The sequence below is a fragment of the Ascaphus truei genome, chromosome 2, assembly GCF_040206685.1.
Source record: "Ascaphus truei isolate aAscTru1 chromosome 2, aAscTru1.hap1, whole genome shotgun sequence".
Lineage (NCBI taxonomy): Eukaryota > Metazoa > Chordata > Amphibia > Anura > Ascaphidae > Ascaphus > Ascaphus truei.
In genome coordinates, this window is record NC_134484.1 from 33,708,451 (window position 1) to 33,722,608 (window position 14,158).

At 44.0% G+C, this 14,158-nt stretch overlaps 1 long non-coding RNA gene across 1 annotated transcript in view; it reads right to left on the reverse strand.

Moving 5' to 3' along the window:
- Positions 1 to 431: 431 nt before the first annotated feature.
- The window catches only part of LOC142488482 (uncharacterized), an 18,681-nt gene continuing 4,954 nt past the window's right edge, over positions 432 to 14,158 (reverse strand). The window contains exons 2-5 of the long non-coding RNA XR_012799427.1: positions 6,986 to 7,083; positions 5,220 to 5,283; positions 3,446 to 4,003; positions 432 to 764 (exon numbers count right to left, since the gene is read on the reverse strand). This is a non-coding gene — a long non-coding RNA (uncharacterized LOC142488482). The remainder of the gene's footprint in view (positions 765 to 3,445; positions 4,004 to 5,219; positions 5,284 to 6,985; positions 7,084 to 14,158) is intronic.

The window sequence follows — 14,158 nt, forward strand, 5'->3', positions numbered from 1 at the left end:
AGTTATTCACAGCATCTGCAAAAGAAAAAAAAAAGAGGAGTTGTCATACTACTAGCAAGGAACTCTCCATTTAAGGTAGATGAGATAAGAAGGGACCCTGAGGGACGAAACCTAATACTAACAGGGGACGTACAAGATACACAGATAACTGGTCAAGGCTTACATACCAAATGAAAATAAAAGAACATTCTTTACAAAATGATTCCGATTAACAGGTAAAAAATATCTAGGCCGCATAATTTTAGCAGGAGGCTTCAATACAGCCTTAAATGAAAAACAGGAGAGATCTAAACCTGCTTTAAATACAACTCTGGCATCTAGAAGTGGGGAGAGAAAAGTGTTAAAAGAGGGACTTAAAGAGTTTGATCTAAGAGATGCATGGGCAGAGATGAACCCGCAGAAAATAGATTTTTATTTTTATTCAGCACCTCATAAAGTATACACAAGGATAGATTACATATTTGTAGATTCTCTGCTAATCCTGAAAATAACAAAAGCCACAATGCACCCAATTCCATGGTCAGATCATGCCCCAGTTGAAGTTCATATTGAAGATATTCCTAAGAAACCAAGCAAAGGGACATGGATACTAAATGAGTCAGTACTAAAGATTACAGAGGTCATTTTAGCAACGAGGCAAATAATTATTTCCAAACCAACGAAGGAAGTGTAGCTTCACCCTTTACATTATGGGAGGCCCATAAAGCAGTTGTGAGAGGTTAACATACTGTAGAAAGAGAGAGAGACAGAAACAAGCTCCGATCCTGCAAGAGAAGATAAAGACTTTAGTAGAGGCACATAAAACAAATCACAATATAACCATTGAAAAAGAATTACGGGATCTAAGAGGGAAATTAAATTTGTGCCTGACTGATAAAGCTGAAAAGGCTATAGCATATACAAAACAATTTTTTTTGAGTAAGCTAACAAGTCCGATACAATGCTGGCCACAAGATTGCGGAAAGATAGGATGCAATCTAGAATACATAGTATCAAAAAAGAAGATGGGGTGTGCACAGAAAATCCACAGACAATAGTTAATAATTCACCACAATTTATAAAGATCTATATAATGGAAATAAAGTAGATAAAGGGAACAACACCAAGGAAAAACAGAAAATTTCCCAAAAAGATGAATTTAAGCTGGTGCTAAAAATATTGAGAGATGCATAAAAGCATTTTTTTCTGCATAGTATTGATACCGGAGGCCAGAGAGGCCTCCTGGTGGTCCTCGTGGATGTTCGGGCACCAAACCAGTGTCTGGGGGTCCTCATGTGGTCTCTGTGGGTGTCCGGGGGCCCCACGGGTGTCCGGACGTCCTCGGGTTGGTCCTGCAGGTGTCCGGGGCTCCTCAGGAGGTCCCTGCAGGTTTCTTGGGATTCTCGAGTGGTCCCTACTGGCCTGCGGTATCAATCCTATGCAAAAAAAAAATGTGCAATACATTCAAGTAAATGCACCACACCCCTGAATTCAAAAGTACTGTAATGGTCAAAATTACTATTATCCAGAAATGGATAATAGTGCATTTGCCCATTTAAAAATAAAACATCAGCCAGCATGATGTAAATAAAACTTGCACTTACCCATGCCAGGATGAAGGCTGTCCTCCTCCTCATCCCCATCCTTGTCCTCCGTGGGCAACAACCATACAATAAAAAACACAAACTAATGGCCCTAACCCTTTAATCACCTTAGTGGTAAGTAATCGCTATAGTAATTAAGGGGTTAACCCAACCTCCCCTGCTACCCACCCAGGAGGCCTAACCACCCACCCCATGTACACTACCCCCACTACCCATTGATTGGCACAGTGTTGAAGCTTGCCCATATAACATGGGCATGCATTGCCACTATAACAATAAATGGGGAAGCTAAAAAAACAGGCACAAAATAAAACGCATTACATAAAAAATATACACAATTACAAATGCCAAGAAAACAATTAATTGGCACAGTGGTACATCATGCCCAGACCTACAGTACATTGAGGCTGCCAGGATGGCGGATGAGTTTGTGACAACTCGCCTGCAGTAAGACAAGCGGGCACACTCTCCTGCTGGGGTCACCCCGACTCAGGTGCCTAAGGTGGCGGAGGTTGCTCACCAAATGGCGGTTTGCAGACCCAAACCTACTGCAGGGGGAAATGCAGCCAAGTCCACAGAGTTTGTGCATGAGCACAATGAGAACTGCTATTCAGTAAGCCTCGATAAGTGGCTGATAAAAGCCTTTATCGGCATTTCCCCCTCCCCCCTAAAAAAGCTACGATAAGCCACTTATCGGCAGTTTCTCACATTCGTACAATTCTAGTAGCTTTGAGTAGGTTATCGGGGCTAATCGAGGCTCTAGAATGGTGATTTCTTCTCAAAATCCTCCCGCTAGAAAAAGTTGGCGTGAAGGTGGTGAGAACCTGCCGATAAGGCGGCGAGAGAGGACTTAGAAAGAAAAATGCATTTGTTTCAGCATCAGATTCATGCCGGGAGTCTCCGGAGCTGATATCCATTAATAGTAACACCGGAGACCCCCGGCATGAATCAGATGCATGAAAAATGCATTTACATGTACCTTATTTTCTTAGCGGCTAACCGCTAAGGCAATTAATGGGTTAACTACCAGTGCCAGGTTTATTGTGGATAGCGGGATTGGGGGAAGGTGCTATTTGGCCCTTGGTGGGTGTTTAGGCCTTGTGGGGGGTTGCTGGTTTAGTTAACCCTTTCATTACCTTAGCGGGTTATACTGCTAAAGTAATGAAGGGTTTAAGCCCTCCCGGTAGGCCTAAAGATCCATCCTTGGGGCTACTACTCCCTTCACCCAATCCCTCTACCCACGATAAACAAAAATACACACAACATCCCTACTACCCACCTCCTCTACCTCCCAACAAACTCCCCTCCACCCCCCACCAACACATACAGTACAGTAATGGGCAAAATTACTATTATCCACATATGGATAATAGTGCATTTGCCCATTATAAAATCAAACATTAGCCAGCAGCATACATAAAGTAAATAAAACGTTCAACTTACCCCTGCCATCATGAAGGGTCTCCTTGACCACATACTCCAGGTCCATGTCCTCCGATGTAAGCAAGAATACAAGAAAAAAAATACGATTGAATGGCCCCTAACCCCTAATTCACCTTAGCAGTTGATTGTAATAAAGGGGTTAACCTACCCTCCCCTGCTACCCACCTGGGAGGCCTAACCACCCACCCCGGGACCACTATACCCACCCTGTACCCATTGATTGGCACAGTGGTATATCATAACCATATAATATGGGCATGATAAGCCACTATAGCAGTCAATGGTAAACCTAATAAAAAAAGCATGAAAACCAAAACTACACAATAATAAAATATATACACAAGCACCTAGACCCCCTGCTCATCTACACTAGTGTAACACACTTGTTTTGGTTACTGCTTTTTGTGGTGTGGTCATACCTGTGAGGGTCCAGGAGAGCTGAGTGGTCCGCGATGGTGTGGGGAACAGGATAGGCTTTTGTAGATCTTCAATGTTCACTCAGGGTTTCAGCGCCTCTGGCTCCAGTGGGCTCCAGGATTTCCAGAGTCAGTCCCCAACTAGGGCAAATTCCATCCATCAATAGACAGAGCTCAGGCAAGGGTTTATAAAAAAGGGAAGATTTATTGGTAGCAGCCACTGCTAGCAGTTCAGCGAATGCATGATGATTGATCTGGGTCCCCAGAACTTTGGATGATGCTTTGGCTCTCTGGTAGACTTGAGGCCTATAATCTCTCTTACGCAGTCAGCCCATGAGGAACTGACTGCTAGTCTCACTCCCAGCCGGGAGGAGCAGCACACACCTCCTCTCCCTAGGAGGGGTGGAAGAGAACTCCTATAAATTAGCACTTCCTCTTTGATGCCCCAGAAGGGGAGGGCACAAGGCCTGCACCATGATCCTTGTGGCACCACCTTTTCTGTCACTCAGACTCAGCATGAGAGGAGTCAATGCCCGTAGGATAGCCTGCCAAAGCCTGCAGCTAATAAAAAAAAAGAGTGTGATTAAGGCGCTCCTCTCTGAGGCAATTTAATGTGAATAATAATTGAAGTAATAAATATAAAAATTACTTATATAAAACAACAATTTTGTGCTCATCTATATAAACCGTGCAAATGTGTTATTATAACATAAGGATTAAGAAAACGCAGCTCAACCCTTTGAGACAGTTCAGATATCTTTTTGTAGAAAGCCTGTAGCTATCAGGACTTACATGACAGGAGGCAGAGAAGCAGTCTGGACCAGCCATGGCTACACTAGTATTATTTTTTTTAGTAAAAAACATTAATTTTGGGCGTGTTTTGCACAGGGAGAGGCGGATCTCTCTGTGCAGCTCTCTCTGCAGCTAAAATAATTTGCTAGATTTGGCCTTTTTAGAGAGGTGATCATCACGTCACCGGCTACTTGGCTGTTTTGGGAATTTTACTATCACTGGTAATCGAGGCTTTCTTAATACCATGATAGCAACGCTCCAAAAAACTGGCAGAATAAACGGCAGGGCGATTTTTATTTATCAAGGCTACTAACATAGGCCTCAGAATCAGTCACTCTCCAGACGCGCCTCTAACTGACAAGGCTTTTATTTTATATTAAAAACGCAGTATTGAAGCAGGAGGTCTCCGTAGCTGAATCGCATTATTTTCAGAACCATGGATACCCTGTTTCCCGAGTTAAATGTCCCGTTACGGGGTGCCGGTATTCCAGATATGTTTAAATATTTCCTTGCCTCAGCCCACATGACAGGGACATTTAAACAAGAAGGGACATACCAGCACCTGATACTGGGGCTTGTAACTTGGGAATCAGGGGGTTCCCAGGGCTGAAATTAATGTGGTTCAGCACCGGAGACCAACAGCTTCAATACTGTGTTATCAAAATAAAATAAAAGCAGCTTCATTAACTTAGCGGCTAGCTGCTAAGGCAATGAAGGTGTTAAGCCAGAGTACCTGGTTTATTGGGTGTAGAGGGGGTGGGTGAAGGGGGTAGGTACCCCAGGGTTGGTGGTTAGGCCTATCGGGAAGGTTGCTGGATGGATTAACCTCTTCATTAGCTTAGCAGTAGTAAAATAAAATAAAAACCATGAGTAGTGGCGCACAGGGAGAACGACTGTTTCAGTCTCACTCATAGTGCACATTTCTTAAAGGTGTAGACTTGTGTAGCCCGGTAGGGCCATTACAGCCATCTATGGATATTTTTACCTGTGGTCTTTGAGATCGTGGATTGGTTCGAGAGCTGACCATGGGAATAGGAGGGTGAAGATATCTAAAGGTAAGGAAAAAAAGGGAATGTATGTTATTTTTATTTTATAGGTTTTTTCATTGTATTTATTTTGGTATTCGATTTTTTTTCTGACCATTCATAGCCACAGTATTTATGTATGTCTCTTTTACGGATATATATATACACATACAGGGAAAAACAATGGTTGTTTTGCAAATGCTTGCTTTTATGTATTTTAAATGTATTTCGCTTATTTGTTTAGACATTTTTGGCCTATTAATTATATTTTTTTATTTAGTACAATGGCATTTTTAGTGGTGTTTTAATTGTTTATTTCAGCGGGGGTGCTTTTTAACAGTGGCTTTTTTTGGTATTTTGATTTTGTCTGTTTAATTGTCTGTTTAATTTCAGCTTTCATTTATTTATTAATGTGTTTTGTTTGGTGTTTGCTTTTTAATAGTGGTTCATTTGCTGTTATGCATTTGAAAGATTGTGTTTATTTTTAGATTTATTTGATTTATTTATGGTTTTGTTTTGGTGTTTTAATTGTTAATTCTGGTGTTTATTTTGGATTGGATTAATTGATTGGTGGTAATGTTGTTCTGTTTACTTCTTTATTTGTTTATATTTTCTGATTGTTTTGATGGCATTGGATCTTGTTTGTGAGTGGTTTTTTTAGGTTGACAATTGACTGGCATAGTGTTAAATGATGCCCATATTATATGGGAATGATGTACTCACACCATTCAATTGTTTTATTGGCCTTTGTTATCTATTTAGTTGGCTATGTAATGTGTTTTATTTTGCTATGTAATGTGTTTTATTTTGCAATGAATGTGTTTTTATTTGGGCCTGTTTTTAATTCCTTCACCATTTCTTGCTATAATGATAAATCATGCCCATATTATATGACAGAAACAATGATGGAGGTAACAGAGCACTACTCACAAGTATCCAATGAAGAAAAAAATGTTATGTAGAGGACACAGTGTTATCCATAAAAGGCTATTTATAGGTCATAGGACATAGGACAAAATTGTATTGTACCCACTGTGCCAATCAATTGTTTTATTGATTAGTAATGTGTTGATTTTTCAATGTAATGTGTTTTATTTTGGGCCTGTTATTTTTTATTTCTTCACCATTTCTTGCTATAGTAGTAAATCATGCCCATATTATATGAGCATGATGTACCCACTGTACCAATGGATACAAGATGCAGCATCTCCATGACGCTCTTAGAGACGGCTTTTTTTTCTATCAGCTATCGTGCTTTACAATTTTAAGCATGTTAGCGGGGGGGGGGGGGGGGAAACAGCTTACGCAATACAGCAGTTTTGTGATCGGCTTTAACAAAATGCCCTTCACTTGTTAGTGAATCCTGCCTCTGGCTTCATTTTTTTAAGTACGATCACAAAATGCCTATGCGAACGCAAAAGCTCACTGCTTAGTGCATAGCCCCCTAGATCTGGAGGTATAAAAGGTTGCAGCTATTTATTTTATAAACAAATAACTAATGGGGTAAATGCCACTCCCTGCCAGAGTGCTCCTTTAAAATGGAGGGTGAGGGGACGTTCAGCCCGTCCTTGTACCACTGACTCCATGCCCCTTACAGCCGGGCCCATGTGACCCAGCCGTTGTCGCGAGAGTGCTCCCGGAAGTCATGCCTAAATGACCACGCCCACTCACCACTCCCCCCAGTTTAAACAGCCCAGCTCCCAGTCTAGAAAGAACAAGCACCTACTCCCCAAAAGCCGCTGTGACAAAGGCTAACTGGTCAGCGATCTCTTCTCTTAGGAACTTCATTCCTTCCATTTCCTTGAAAAGTATAACGCCTTCATACTGTAACAGAACAAAGAAACATCAATATTCATACAATTTTCAAATAATACGATAGGTAAGCAATGTAATTGTTGACAATTAGGTACATATCAGTGTTATGGTAATTCCCGCACAATTCACTAACAAGGGATGGGTGGGAAATAGCTGGCGAGCAGCGAACAGACCACGCTCCCACCAGCTGCGCTTTAAATAGCCAATTCTTGTTGCCCCTCCCCGGACCCATCCCCCCCGGCACCATGCCCCTCCATGCTGGTGGGGAGGAGAGCCAGGGATGGGGACGGGGCAGGCCGGAGAGGTGAAGCCTAGCCCCCCTGTCAGGAGGTGGAGCCTAGCCCCTCACGCCGATAGCAAAGAGGCCACTATTTCATTATACACTCTGCAATTTTGTGTTGGGTTGGTATGGCCTCCCAACATTTCAAAATAACAGACCCATGTCTATTACAGTATAATTAATCATAAATTAACACAAGTTGCCTCATGTATATATTATTTCCATATATTGTACATCTTCCTATGATAGTTTTTATTTTACTGCTACAATGTGCACTATTTCTCTAGTACAGCATCCTCGGCAAATGTGACACAAATATGCTTAATAAATAGATGAACTGCTGAAATAACTCAAATTACATCACATTGGCACAGCATAGTGTTACTTTGGCTCAAAGATAAATGACCAGATGTCTGCCTGCTGCAAACTATGCACAAATGTGTACAAAAATAGTACCATCTTTATTTAAAAGGGACCAGGGGACTTTCCACTCCAATGAATGGAGATGAACTCTTATGAACCTGTCTTCACATTATCTTAAATAAGGGCTATATATATATATATATATATATATATATATATATATATATATATATATATATATATATATATATATATATATATATATATATATATATATATATATATATATATATATATATATATATATATATATATATTGTGATGCCGACACCACATTGCAGTCTCTTTTGTCCCAAATGAGGCAGGAAACACTGTATTTCTCTATACTTGGGGTTTATTTACAGGGATAAATAATATGAATAGGCCCACCGTCCCTTTGAGAAAATCCAAATAATAAAATCAAATCCTATTTCCTTTAGGAAAGCTAACTACACATTTCAGCAGCAACCCTTACTAACCCGGCTGCCAGCAAAGCCAGTTGTCAACCCCAAAACATGTACATTGCATACAAAGTTTCTGCAGATAATAACAAAGTGCTTGCCTTATCTTTAGTCCTTTAAGGTCCTCTGCAACCAGACGTCACTGCTTCAGCACAGCTATCTCAGCAGTGTCTCTCAGACTTCTTTTACCAGCCTCCATTAGCTGGGGAGCTCCTTTGTCTAATCCCTTCTCTGGGATAAACTGTCTCTCTGTGCCTTGCAGCTTCCAGCCTTTTAAAGCACTTCCTGACTATTCAGAACAGGTTGATTAGCTACATTAGTTATCACCTGAATAGCCTTTCCAAGGAGGATTAAATTAACTCTTTGTGGTGAAAAAGTCCAATAGCTTCCTCATTCAACCCCTAGAGGACAGCAATGGCACCACATATCCCTCACCCCAGCGAAACATTATCCTGTGAGCAACCTGTGCACTATTCCTGTGCACCCACCTCTTTGTCAGACTTCGGCCCTTCCCTCCCCCCTTTTTTTTTTCTTGCCTTCCAATTTAGGCATTTTTTTTTGGGGGTAATTGCCAGTCCATCTGGGCCTGAAGACTGGTACCTGTCTTGTACCGGCCTGAGTCTAGGGTTGAAGCTCCGCCTTTGTTGTGTCCCCTTTTTCAAATGTTCCTGAGCATCCTGCCGTCTATCAGCTATCTCTGCCTTCTTCCTCTTGTGCTCAGAGTCTCCCTTTCCCTGTAGATGATCCTTGACTTCAGTTAGCTCATGGCGTTCACTCACCAGTGCTTGTTTGGCCTTTTCTTGTGAAGACAGCAACTCCGCTTTAGCGGTGATGGCTTTTGGACCTTTTTCCATCAGCGTACTATTAGGGTTGATTTTCACATCATTTATCTTCAGAACTTCAATTTGGGTGGGGGTCTTACTAACCCCAAGTGCACACCATGATGCCTCTCTATGACAGTCGGCAGACTCGTAGGCTTTGGCCTTTCTTCCTTGTCCCCTTAACTTACTCCGTTGGGAGTGTTGCTGGACAACCTGTGAGGTCTTTCTCATCTTACGAACATGGACACTCTTCAGTCCCATTCTCGACTGTCTCTTCACAGCGACTGCCTTCCAGTCAAGGAATCCACTTTGGGTCCCATGGGTATTGCAGTACAACTGGCTTCTTACTGTGCTACTACGTCACACCTTGGTCTTCCCATTCTGTGCCTTGTGGAAAATAGACTGTAGCACTGCAACGGTATTGCAGTCACGCTTCCTGGTGCGACTCACTTGCTTTATCTCTACCGCCCTCTTTTCCATGGACCGCTTCTGTGACCCAAGTGTCTGTCTTAGGGTGGTAACCTCTTTCTCCAACTTCAGCTGAGAAACCTCCTGATGGGCAGCATTAGAGTCCAACGTAGCGTCCTGCTCAATCTTCAGAGCCTTGAGTATCTCGTCCAGGTCACGCTTTTGTTTCTTCACCATCTTGAGGCCAGCACGCTCAGACTCCAGGTCCTTCCTCAGGTCATGAAGCTGTCCTTCTGCATTTCTTTTTTCACTCAGTGCAGCTGCCAATTCATCTTCTTTGGCGTTGAGTCGCGACTTTCTATCTCCTAGCAGGTTCAGCGCAAGGCTTAAATCTGTTTCTTTTCCTCTATTTCTGACCTGCAACTGCCTGTGCTCCTCCCAGACCTTGTCCAGCTCTATCTGCAGTCGGTCCCTCTCATTAGCCGTGTGGTCCAGCAGCCTGTGGGTATCAGCCATCTCGGTTTCATAGCGCAATGTCAGGCAAGCCACCTGACGGACGGTCACCTCCTCCCTCTCGGCGAGTTGTATTTTGCGCTCAGCAATCTGCATCTGCAGGACTTCAGTTTGATCCTGCAAGTCCCCTCACCTCTTCACGGTGCTTGCTCTGGGCTTGCGTCAGCACCTCCTTCATCTTTTGGAGCTCTGCAGTTTTTGTTGCCAGTATCGCCGCTGCTTCTGTTTTCCCGGCTTCTTTCTCCTTGGCATACTGACTCATGGAGATGGAGCTGCCTCTCTGCTCCTCCAGTTCTTGCTCCAGTCTCTGGATCTTCTCACGCTCCCTCTCATACAGAATCACCTGGCTTTCTAGCTCCGCCCCCAGCGATGCTCTTGTGGCGTACAGCGTGGCCCTCAGCTCCTCATGCTGCTCTGTGGGGACATACTGGCTACTCAGCCGTTCCTGTAGCACTCGCTGCTTCTCCTTGGCTGCTTGCAGACTTGCATGTTGCTCTTGCAGCTGGCTCTGCCATAGGTGCGCTGCTTGATTGTGCTGCTCCAGGGAGACATGTTGCATCCTCTCTGCATTCTGCAGTGCTTCCTGCACCTCTAGCTTTTCCTGGATCAATTGCTTCTCCACTTTCCCTGCTTGGTGAAGCTTCTTAGCATCTTTACTGATCTGGTCAGTCAAGTCTGAATTTTTCTGTCCCAGGCTTGTATTTGCTCTTTTAACCTTTTCTAAACGAATAAGGATCTCTTCCTCAGAATCCTTCAATTCAGAGACCTCATGGCGTGAGAGTTCCAGCTCTGTTTTGAGCGCGCGAGCCTCTTTGTGAGAAATTTCTAAGTCTGTGATGAAGTTCTGCACATCTTTCTGGGACATCTCATAGCATAGTCTCCAGTCAGGACTTGTTCTCTCTGGTTCGCTCGGCTCTCTGCACACGGTGGTAGCGGCAGCCTCTGTCATCTCTAGGCGTGTCGTCGTTCCCGTGACTATTGCGCCAAACACTCTGGGCTGTAACTTCTGCTTTAAGGCAGAAATACTGGGCACACATTCTCTCTCATCATCACCGTCATCATCATCATCATCATCGTCATCGTAATCCTGCCTGAAGGGACAGTCTTTGGTATGGTTCAGCTTTTCACACCATAAACATCTCTGGTGCGGCTCCTTTTGTGGGATCACGCCAGGATACCCATTCCTGAAAGGACATTGTTTTGTGTGGCCAGGCATATTACACATAAAACACATTGTTTCCTCCATTTTCTACCTTCAGGTGTATTCTTCACCTTGATCTACTGGAGGCGCTATTTCATTTACACACAGCACTTGCTAGCTGCAAATTCACTCGCTTCAGCAAAAAGCATCAACGTTACATACCACACTGTAATCCTTTTCATACCCGACCGGCAGACTTTACACTTTCTTCAGAAAAAAAAATGTTTTTTTTTTTTTTTTTTTTCTCTGCTTGAGTTCAGCACCTTAACAAATCTTCTGACCTTTGGGTGTTATTGCATCAACACTTCACAAATCCTCTGTGCATGCTGTATGCACAGCTGATCACTCATAGTGGGACAGGCTTTGCTTGCTTTTTACTTCAGTTGGGTGGCCATTTTAAATCCTCGCATTTATGTTCAAACCCACAGTTTCCGCTGCTTGGTGCCTTAGGGACTGCCTGCATTCTCCACCATATTGTGATGCCGACACCACATTGCAGTATCTTTTGTCCCAAATGAGGCAGGAAACACTGTATTTCTCTATACTTGGGGTTTATTTGCAGGGATAAATAATATGAATAGGCCCACCGTCCCTTTGACAAAAACCAAATAATAAAATCAAATCCTATTTCCTTTAGGAAAGCTAACTACACATTTCAGCAGCAACCCTTACTAACCCGGGTGGATAGCTAAGCCAGTTGTCAGCCCCAAAACATGTACATTGCATACAAAGTCTCTTCAGATAATAACAAAGCGCTTGCCTTATCTTTAGTCCTTTAATGTCCTCTGCAACCAGACGTCACTGCTTCAGCACAGCTCTCTCAGCAGTGTCTCTCAGACTTCTTTTACCAGCCTCCATTAGCTGGGGAGCTCCTCTGTCTCATCCCTTCTCTGGGATAAACTATCTCTCTGTGCCTTGCAGCTTCCAGCCTTTTAAAGCACTTCCTGACTATTCAGAACAGGTTGATTAGCTTCATTAGTTATCACCTGAATAGCCTTTCCAAGGAGGATTAAATTAACTCTTTGTGGTGAAAAAGTCCAATAGCTTCCCCATTCAGCCCCTAGAGCACAGCGATGGCACCACAATATATACATGTAGAGGTATCAGTACCGTGTTAGCCGAGCTTCAATAATCAAAAAATAAATAGATGATACCGTTCTGTGGCTAACGAAATGCTTTTATTTGTGCGAGCTTTCGAGATACACTGATCTCTTATTCCGGCGATGTTAAAATGAATGAAGCAAGCAAAAGGTATACTTAAAAACAGTGTCTCTTGGAATGTTATCTGTGCTAGTCCTTCCCCCGGTGTGGATGTGTTTTATGGCTAGAGGTGTCAAAAGGTTCCTGAAAGCAAGTGATGTAAGAGTGTGTGTGTGTGTGTGTGTATCTGTGTGAATATATACTCCTTGTTTTTACATCCCTATACACCTATAGGGACCACATAGTATCCACACACACTTTTAGTTGTGCTACAATCTCTCACATTTCCACACCTACACACACCATTTATATCCACTCCCACTCCACACACACCTTTTGTAAAGCACTGTATATACTGTGGGCTCTCCATTCATTTATATACACACATATTCCCCCTGAGGAAGGTCCCAATCTGTAGGACCGAAATGTTGGGTTTCTGGATGTATTTTTGCTTTCACTAATACACTATGATTTTCAACATTGAGTGCTGTCTCTTGTTTACCAATCCTTGGAACGGTAACGTATAATTACATTCTTTTTTTTTTTTTTTTTTTTTTGTAGCCCGGGTGGTGAAAAAAGTGATTACACCTCAAAAACAGTGCTCATGGTCCAGTGAGACCAGGTGCTCAAAACTTGTGACAAAGTCCGCTCCGGAGAGTAGGCCAGTCCGTGCCATAAACAGTCCTCTCCAGCCGAAGCCTTGGAGTTCTGCTGTTACATTGACGTCGTCATCCGAGGAATCCGACGTCCATCCTGTTCCCTCCTAGTGCAGCAGACGCCGCAGGAGGGTCCAAGTCTTTAGGGTTTTCGGCCGAAGCCTACTAACCCACCGTAATCTTCCCCCGAAGGTATGGTGACTACTAGCCAGCACTCAGTCTTTGCTCTCCGGAGAGAGAGGTGACGATAACCCAACACGTAACAAAACCAATCCATAGTGTGAGTGCTCCAGTGCTCTGTGTGATGCAGTGCAGGAGGTGCTCAGACGTACAAACACAAAAAGGGTGTGCACGAGTGCACGCCCGGCCCCGTGCAAGGCCAGGCGAGTGAAAAAATAATTGGCTTGTCCCCTCAGTGGAAGGCAATAAGGGGGGCCAAGTGCGGGAAAAATAGGGGACGGTGCAAAATCATCAGTGCAGATCAAGTGCTCTTAAGTGGAGGCCGCCGCCCAAACAGCCAGCCACAGTGCAGCAAGTGATGCTCCCCAGGTGTTCCAAGCCTGAGGTGCAAGATTAAAAATGCCCGGGCTACTTTGAATCCGCCTCCTCAGCCCATGACCAGAGGACCAAGTGATGCAAATAGGGCCATCCTTCACAGGACAGACCCTACACTTGATCTTAGCCAAAAGGCCGAGAAGCGATATATATATACAGTGTTCGACAATTATATACATTTACACGCCCGGGGCGTGTGGATTTAACCCCCGGGCGAGTAAATATTGGTCCAAGCAGCACACGTGTGTTTTTTAAATTTCCCGCGCTCGCGCTGTTGCTTTTCCCGCGCTCGCGCTGAAAAAAAAAAGCCGGAGGCGGGTTCATGTTGTTGGGGGAGATTACCTCGCCTCCGGCTCTCTGATCACTGCCTTCGCTCCTCCCCCCCCTCTCAGCAATGCTTTCCCTCCTCGGCGCTTCTACTCCTCCCCCTTCCGGCAGCCTGCCCCATCCACACCTGTCTGCCTCAGGCCCCTGCAGGGCCATCTGGGGGGGTGCGCGCACGCGCTGGAGAGGGGGGGAGGTTGGCGGCCGTGCGTCTGTCCGGCTGGCCCCCCGTTCCTCCCGCTGGCCCCCCGACCCCTCCGCTG